Below are 9,376 nucleotides of genomic sequence, written 5' to 3' on the forward strand. Positions count from 1 at the left end.
AACGGAACAGCTGACGGAAGCCCGCACCTTACTGAAATGTTTGCATTCTAAACAATCTGAAATGAGCATTCAGTTTAGCAGTCTTTGAGTTACAGCTACGTGCTGAATTAACATCTTCGTAGTTTTCAGGGATAATTCTCAAGTTTTAGTTGTCTTTTGCCGCCGGAAATTACCCTTTTGCCCGGCGATATGCACATACTTGATCTCATTCGAATTGATGTATAATCTGCTTACAAATGTCCCCAACTGGATTGTTTAAAAATAGCCTTACAGACAGAACGATATACAAGGAACAAATGAACTTTAGTCTTTTTAATACCCCTTGGTCTTATACGGAAGGAGTGGTAAACGACGCTTTTGTTCTCATTACATTTGTTCGAATTGCGGTCCTCTCCACATTTTACGTTAGTGACAGATTTTTCTACAGTTCTTCCTGTCGCGTGTTATATACCTTAGGAAAGTAAAATTTTTGGACTGACCAAGGATAGTTTCGATTTTCATTCACTCTTTTTACAGAAACATGAAATGGAACTATAAATTAAAGCTGTTTCTTATGGCATTTACCGGATGTTTCGAGAAAGTTTTTTTTTGCTTACCGGGTATTTAAGGCGAAAGTTCACGCGGCAATCGACCACTCTGGTACACGTTTCATCATGTTATGCCCGTTGTTGATTGTTGATAAAAGTCATTGTTTAGTTCAATGAAACTAAAAAATACGCTCTTTACAAAACCTCAATCAGTTCTTGTCAATCAGTCTTTTAATGATGGCAAATTGTTGTTTAGTACTAAAAAAAGTTCTCGGCGATATCCAAATATTTTTGTACAAAGGACGAATGTTACTATTTCTTCTTTCTTATGAATTACATCTCTGATTGACTACACCCGAAAGGCAGTGCAAATTCAAACCAATGAGAACCTTACCGTCTTTTCCTTTCCTAGCATTGTTTGTTTTATTTTATCGTGATTGGTCGCTAGCTAACGGTTATAGTACGGCTTCGGTCTGAATCTTCCCTGACCTTACATTATTATTTCACCCCTCGAAATGAAATCAGTCATCAATAATTGAAATAATAAAACCTCAGGAAAAAAAACAATAGGACAATTATAATAATAATAAGAAGAATAATAAATAGATAAAAACACATATATAGTATTACAAAGTCGACAAGAGGAAAGCTACATAAAATGGAGAAAAAATAATAAGTGGAGGAGAATAAGACAAAAAAATATATTAAATAATGAACAAAAAGAGTTACATTTAAAAACAACGGAGTCTTTTTGTATAAATGTTTTCTTAGAAAGTTGCGAATATTTCTTGGACTTATTCTAAATCAAAATAGGAGAAGAATTAATAATAATAATAATAATAATAATAATAATAATAATAATAGTAAACAGTTGTTATCTGGTATGGTACAGTTGTTTGACATTCTCACTTGTGTTTGATCCACGGCTAATTGAACTATAAAAGTCTCAATAACTATTTTATATTATGCCCAGGGTAGTTTCAGAGGCGTTTCAGGCCTTCAGACGCCCTGATGTTTAAATATATCTCATTGTTTTGCTCAAATGATAAAAATAGTGAGATACCATATATCAACAAGTTAAATCTATTACGTAATAAATTGAATTATATTGGGAAGTCTTTCGATAAAAGACCGCTTGAAATAGACTTTTATTAACTGTAACAACTAAATAGCAGGGAAATAATACTGAAGTGTAATTGTTAAATATCACATCAAACTTTAGGAAAGGATGGATATACTTTACTGCTACACTGATCCTATCCATTTCGATCGAAAACGAATATTCGAAACTCATTTATCGCGTCCCTGCATGTAGCGTTATGCGCTTCAAGGGGGACCTAGAAATTCAAAAACTAAGGGTTAGCCGAGACACTTGCCAGCTGTATAGATACTTAAGTTATTTTTATGTGATTCTTTACAAAATAATAGAAAATATCGTAGAAAAAAGGGTATCCCCTTGGCTAACTTCTAAATTTGTTTGAAATACGGATTTTTTTTTTCTCCATCACTTGCTAAAAATAAATGTTGTCTACATCTTTATGTGTATATTCTTTTTTAATCCTTCGATTATTAGAATTCGATCTCCCTCCTGATTACATTTGGTTTTCTTGAGTGTCTATTGTATGTCTTATTGAACAAGCTTAAAAATAGAAAATTTAACTCAAGAATTAAGCTCAAGTTTGTGGCAGCAAAATAAGCTTTTGTGGGGGAGAGGCTGGAAGGAAAGAGATTTGTTTGGCGTCGTCTTTTACCAAGAGTTCCGTTTTCCTTCTACTTTATATAATCCGCGGACATCACTGCTAGTTCGAATTAGAGTGCGGTTTTTTTAAAGAAGCGTTTATGGTTAACCCTTAAAACATACATTCAGTGTTCAAGGGCCAACGAAGGATCAAAATCAGTTTTCGAACAAACAACGGACACATTTGTAGAAGACGAAGCCATAGTCAGAAAACAATCGTATTATCTGTAACAAAGAAACAATAAAGAAATGATGAGGCAATATATTTTGTTTTGCCTGATAAATAACTGCCCCCGTTGCCAGAACTGGATACGAAAATTAAAATGCTGATCGCAGCTCTTTTTAGTTGCCGATCTTTAAAATTTAAAGGAAAGGCATTTTCTGGTATTGTTGTGAATACCTTGAAGTAAAAGGGGTAATCGAAAAGAGTTACTCCGTTGTAACGTGTACAACGGTCAACACGCAACCAACAAAGGTGCCGAATCTTTCTAACCTAGTCAGCAACGTTTTGTTAAGCAACGAACCAATAGAGTAACAATATAAGACATATAAATAATTGCCTATTTCTGGATATGTTGATTAGAACTTTATAAACTTCGTCCTAATTTGAAGGCTAAGTTATATACATTTCTATGACAAGCGTGCAAAAAATTTATCTCGGTTCTAAAATACGGTAATAAAGAATCCTTCTGGAAAATTTGATCGTCGATCAATAACCCAAACAAAACCTACAAAAATAATCTTCCCCTGAGGCTTACTATTATAACTTGAGAAAAAAACAAGAGCGTACTCAATTCGTTTTTAAAAAAGAAACGACAACGCTTCAATGTCAAACGTTTCAAGCGTTTTAGGTTATTGCAGTTTTATTGTGTCAAGTTGTTTCATTTTGTTTTAATCATTCAATTATAATATATTATTTTTCTTATAGTTGAACACGCTTTCTCGTTTGAATAACTTCCTGTTGTTGTTCATAGAAACACTGATCAGTTATTGACACACCTTCCTTAGACCTTTTTTACCAAACAAACTAAGAAAGGAATTTTCCGATGTTTTTCGCGATTTAGGCAATAGTCATGTAACGGCTTGTTTTAACCGATACTCGCTCAATCATACAACGGATAAATATAGATATCATGATCAACACATCGACCACAAAGTCCGATACATGCCTCAACCTCTCTTCCGGAAACCTTGTGATAATATAACTTGTTTTTCTTTCCGAGAAACTCAAAAATAGTTTGCTTTTATCTCGGTAAAATTTCTTAACAAAACATCGCTCGGTATGGAAGAGTTATCAAAGACATCTCTTCTACCAAAAATTGACATTTGAAGGTGATATTCATTGAAGCAAGTCAACATTATGCAGAAAAAACAAAAGGAGATGAATGCGGACAATTGATGTTGTTCAAGGTCATGCCGCTGTATTGAATTCCGTAGTTTTTTATAGCATTACTGGCGTGCTGTTAGCCGGTCTATTATTATTATAATCACAAGTCTCCTCAACAGTCACGTAGTCCACTATTTTATTCCTCTAAAATTTACAATATGTACATGCATTTAAATAACTTAAGTTTTTTGAATTATATCTACATTATATAACATATTTTGATAAAAAGTCATTTCTCAAAAAGACGTCTATTTGATAGTTGACTCCGAGCTGACAAACTTCATAATTTGTTATTTTTAGTACGAGTAGTTGTACTGATGTTGTCATAACAGTTTCTCGTGTCTTGAGATCTCTTTAATAGTAAAAAGAAATGTGTTCTTCTATGAAAGGTTATTATTTAAAAATAATAATTTATTATAATCAGTGTTCCGCTCATGGCGATGTTGCTGTTCAACAAATCTGCCATCTCCTTCCATATTTTACTTGATGTAGTTGATTCATTCTTCAGCCTTTCAAAAGCCAAATGTCTTTGGATTTGTTAATACACTGTATTCAAATATTTTGCTGGTGGTATCCAAGCGGTTCGTCCAGTACATGTTTCTTCGTTTACGAGACCATTTATCACCGCGTGGAAATCTAACTTGACCCGTTATTAGATAATTGACTCAACAGCTTGAGGTCTTCTTCTTTAGTTCTATCTGAGATATCCGAAGCTACTGAAGCAAGGATCCGTAAGATAAGGCATTTTAAAGACGTTTCCATCCGGCTGACTTGAAAAAACTGCACTTTCCATGCCACAGTGCTGACCTGGGTTTGTTCCATACACATACAAGGCTGCCTGTTCATATCTCTTTTTGAACAAACTTTCCTGTTGAATTTCCTTCGCGCAAAGATCAAGAACTTCGGGAGTCAAGACCTTGGAGTTTTTTCTTCTGATGGTTCGAGGCAAACCGTCTCTTCGCTCGCTCTCCGTAGACCTTTCCGCAGCGCCTCTGTCGCAATCTTTGTTGACATAACCCTCTGAGTTCTCTGTTTCACTGTCACTAAGATTCATACTTCTTCGGTTGTACATGTTCACTTCAACTCCACGCTCAATAAAATCCGTAAGCTGCTCTCTGCTTCGTTGTTATATGCTGACAACAGGGAAACGTTTTGATTGTCCTTGCTTGGCTGCCTAAATTGGGATTTCCAGCGGGTTCTGGCTTAAAGCTTCTGTCACCGCAGCTTAAAATACTTTCATCACTCGACTTAACACCAAAGGAAATGCAACAATGCACGTAGAGGACAGCAATTTAGCGGAACCAAACAAACACATACGACAGTGAATCGTCCAATCACTATCAATCACTGCTACATTTATTGCTACACCCTCTGCTCTTTTATGCTCCTACGCCATCTAAGCGTCCATCTTGACTGACGGCTGTAAGCGCCGGAAAACGATCATCTGTCATTGGGCACGTGGGCGCTAATTGTGTTGTTTTCGTTGTTTAGCGTGGTAATACGAGTTGAAATGCGGTTGGGCTAAAATTAACAATAATTTCCCTATCGATGTGATTAGGCAGTTTTGTGTTTTCTCTGTTAAGTGTTTTGAAAGACTTTGTCGAGTTAATCTTTTGAAAACAGTTAGGAACATTTTATCAGCTAAAGCGTTACGGGAAAACAATTTATACGTGAGCCACTAGAAAAATCACGCAAATGTAATATTTTTGAGCTCATTTTTCTGTTTGCACAATACTTTGTTAATTTAAACTTAGATGTACTTTTTGCTTAGTTTTCACCTTTGGAAATATGACAAAAATAGTCAGAGTGTCTACCTTTTTTTTGGAATTGAGATGTTTCAATATTACACATGATCCTATAATAAACTTTGAAAAACAATTTCATTGAGTATGAGTCACACCAGAGAAACGAAAACGAAATACAAGATCTATTTCGGTCTACTTCAAATTCGGTGAGAAGTGATGTTCTCTAAGTCTTAAAAATAACGATTTATTTTCTGCACTTTGTTTGGTTTCCCTGCGTAAATTTAGCTGTCTATATTTGATTTTATCTTGCTCGTTTTTTTATCAGTTGAACAGAGCACTAATACTTATTTTCTTTAAAGAGGGGAGTCACGAAGACACATTGAAAGCTTTCACTGGGCGACTGAAAGTCTGAAAGAGCCACTAAAACAGCACTTGAACATTCAGAGAGCAACAGAGATTTGATTCGAATCAGTGGCAGTCTATTGACTCCGTTAAACGGCTGACTGGCTTCGTTTCCACAAGATTCAACCACGTTTACGTTAGTAAAGCAGTGGTAAAGAGCGGCTTTAGAGAAGAAATTATAGCATCCAATTTTGAAGGTACGGTCGGAAATTAAACTTGGAGGCTTGATCAGCAAAGATTCCAGAAAAAAGTACTTAAGTATTAAATTTACCAATCACGAGCTGGGGCATGCAATCACTCGCATCAGTAGAGTAGACTTTTCCTGAAGCAAAAAAGCCTTCATTATTATTTTATCATTCAAGAAATTTCCAATTTAAAAGATCAATGAATTAACCGACTCAATGTTAAATGAACCATTTTAACAAAGAGCGCCACTGAGTTAATCCCTCGGAATGCATTCCCTCTCCTCCCCCTCCCCCACTAAAATCCTTGCGTAATACGGCGGTTTCCTTTTCTTTGATTTCCTTCAATGTAACTTCTTTCGAGCAACATCATTAGTGTCTATTTTTCTGATTTTACTCCACTATACAATGACGTTGATCAATCAACGGACATACCATGCTGAACAGACAAAGAGTCAAACAAATAATTATCTTAAACTTCCGTGAATAATGTGCAAAAAATTCAACAATGCGCGATGCGTGAAGATCTGACAGTCACGTCTGTACAGATGTCCAGCTTTCTCCAGGATCTATTAATATAACTTTTACATGTTTGGCCTGTTTACTGAGTTTTCGGAGTGACATGTCAAGATCAACGAACAGTTATTTTAATACTGAGTAAACATACATGAAGGAAAGTCAGAGCAGTGCATGATCGGTTTCTAGCCGGTTAACGAGGCTGCAAACCGAGATGCCAGTGATGCTGGCTCTCAACAAACTAATTCACCGGCCTAGGAGGTGTCGTTAAAGAGAAACATTAATATTGTACTTACACAGTCAATTAAAATTCGCAATGACGCAGCTCTGTAATTCCACTTTCAGTTTCCGTAAACACCAAATAATGGATCATTCAGCAGTCTTCAGAAAATCGCCGAAAATATCTATCTTCCTCTAAAACACGTCCGTTTGAAACGATTTTCACCAAAAAGCGTGCAGTAATCTGACAAACGTAAAATTCGTTGTTGGTAATAATATATAATCCATCATTTGCCTCAATTTTCGAATTCAGTCTTGTTTCAGCACTTTTTGCTTTATAATGTAACATCCAGGAACAAAACTGAGAATATAGTACTGACATGGCTTCATGGATATACTTAGTCTACTTACTAAGGTTTACTAATGTTTCGTATTAGGGGCTCATGATTTTTAAGTGATTTATCTGATGAATTTTAAAGGCCTCGGCCCCATGTAGGAAACTTAACTTTTATAGTTCTGACAAATAAAGGGAACGCGATTGCCGACCAAGCCATTACAAGAGACTCCTAGGCCGGTGAATTAGTTTGTTGAGAGCCAGCATCACTGGCATCTCGGTTTGCAGCCTCGTTAACCGGCTAGAAACCGATCATGCACTGCTCTGACTTTCCTTCATGTATGTTTACTCAGTATTAAAATAAACCTTTTTTCCAGTTAAGCAATTTCAACAAAATCAGCACTCCAAAGAAAATGAACCCAAAAAGAAACAAAACCGGCACCCATCAGTCATAACGTAATGTAACATTCACTGTACGGGAATCCGCGCATGTAAGATACGATTTTTATCATGCAATAGTTGTACTAACTTTTCCGCACTTAGTTAAGGTCCGAAACGGGGAAGTAAGGCGTTCATTTGATGGCATGTTTCTGGCCTCCTTTTATAACTGCAGAATCTTGAATCAAACCGCACACCAAAGTAAGAATGACGTTGAATTGAAAATAAACGAAATCAAGTAATATGGAGAACAGCTAGCCTGACAGCAAAATCCGTAAGAGTCGTTTTTGAAATTCGAACGCAGGGAGCTTCTCCTCACGCCAAACACCCGCGTTCCTAAAATTCAACGTGGATGATTTATCCGGTGAAGGTTTCAGTATTTTTCCACAGCGATGCCGTTTATTTTTTGTTACAGTAGGTATGTTGGACAATGAAGGAAATCATCAAAAACAGACTGAAAATGGCACTTTACACACAAGTATACACTATTGTACAGTAGTTGCGATGACGCAGCTTGATTCTACTTAAGTTTAAGTAATCTCGGAGATTTACACTCAGGGGAATCCGAAAATGACGTCAGAAACTTACAAATATCATGAGGTCCTCTGAGTCTTTAGTACAGTTTAAAACTCGTGCAAGCGCGAAAAGCATACAAGCGAGAATCCAGATGTTCATCGTCGCTTAGTTGCAATGTGGAAAGTAGTAGATACAATGTGCGTTTTGTGGTATGTATATGTGTGTATCAGTCATGTTGGGGGCCCGGGGTTGAGGGCTGAAGCCCGAAGAAGGCGTTATTCTTGAATAAGCTGACATTTAGATTTAAGATTACACAGTTTGAGTTATACCAGTTACACCTGTAATATCAAGTTTACTTTAATAAGGAGACGATTTGGTCATATATTTTTTGAAAGATCAATACTTGACAGCATAAATGACATGGCAGTATAACGGTTCTGGAAAACCTATTTTAAGATATGAAACTGCCCACCATAAAAACGGCCGGAAAAAGCCACTGACGGAATTCTGTTCATGTCCGGCAACCTTGATTTTGACCTTGCTGTTTCAAAAGTCAATTCTTAAAACCCATATTTGTCGATTTCAGGAAAATAGTGGCATAATTTTGTACAACAGCAAACAAAGCCAAAAATTCTAAGAACTGACCAACAACACGACAGCGGAAGTCGGGTGTAGGCTTCTACTGTTAACAGTTGTAGTCACACGGAAATCGAGAGAAGCTATAAGCACTCAGGAGAATCTGGAAACCAGACTCGTTCATTTTTGACTGAAAAGCCAACTGGTGATGCAGTAATTCTCTTAAGAACGTAAACTAAAAGGGGTCATTGCAATTTTACATCAAATACACTGAAGGAAGTGAGCCAGTTAGTATTGAACTCACGTAATGACGTAGCACAGTTCCTCCGATTTTAAGAGTTGTTTCAGTATTCCTTTTAAGAGGATGGAGTGACGTTAGATAACACGTTCCCTCGATACCAGGTGTTAACAGATGTTCTCTCTCACCGGTTTTTTCTCTTTCGATTCACCATTTTCACATAGATCATAATGCGCTTTGTTTTTCCCCCCAAATTTTTCATAACAATTGTCTTCAATTTCTCTTAGGACGCCTGTAATAACAGGAGAAATTGAAAAGAATTGTTATGCAAAAGTTGGTGGGGGGGGGGGGGGGGGAGAGGGGGGTGAAACAAGGTGCACTACTATGGTTCATGTGAAAATGGTGAATAAGGAGAGGAGTGTAGCAGATCTAGATATTTTAATCTTCTCTCATGGAAGATTTTAAGATGTAGCAGATAATGCTCACAAACTTTATTGATTTTTTGCTTCTCATTAGTTTACCAAGGATAGGCAGATAGAATTATAAATTAGAAGACTA

The sequence above is a fragment of the Porites lutea genome, chromosome 1 (genome assembly GCF_958299795.1).
Source record: "Porites lutea chromosome 1, jaPorLute2.1, whole genome shotgun sequence".
NCBI classification, from domain to species: domain Eukaryota; kingdom Metazoa; phylum Cnidaria; class Anthozoa; order Scleractinia; family Poritidae; genus Porites; species Porites lutea.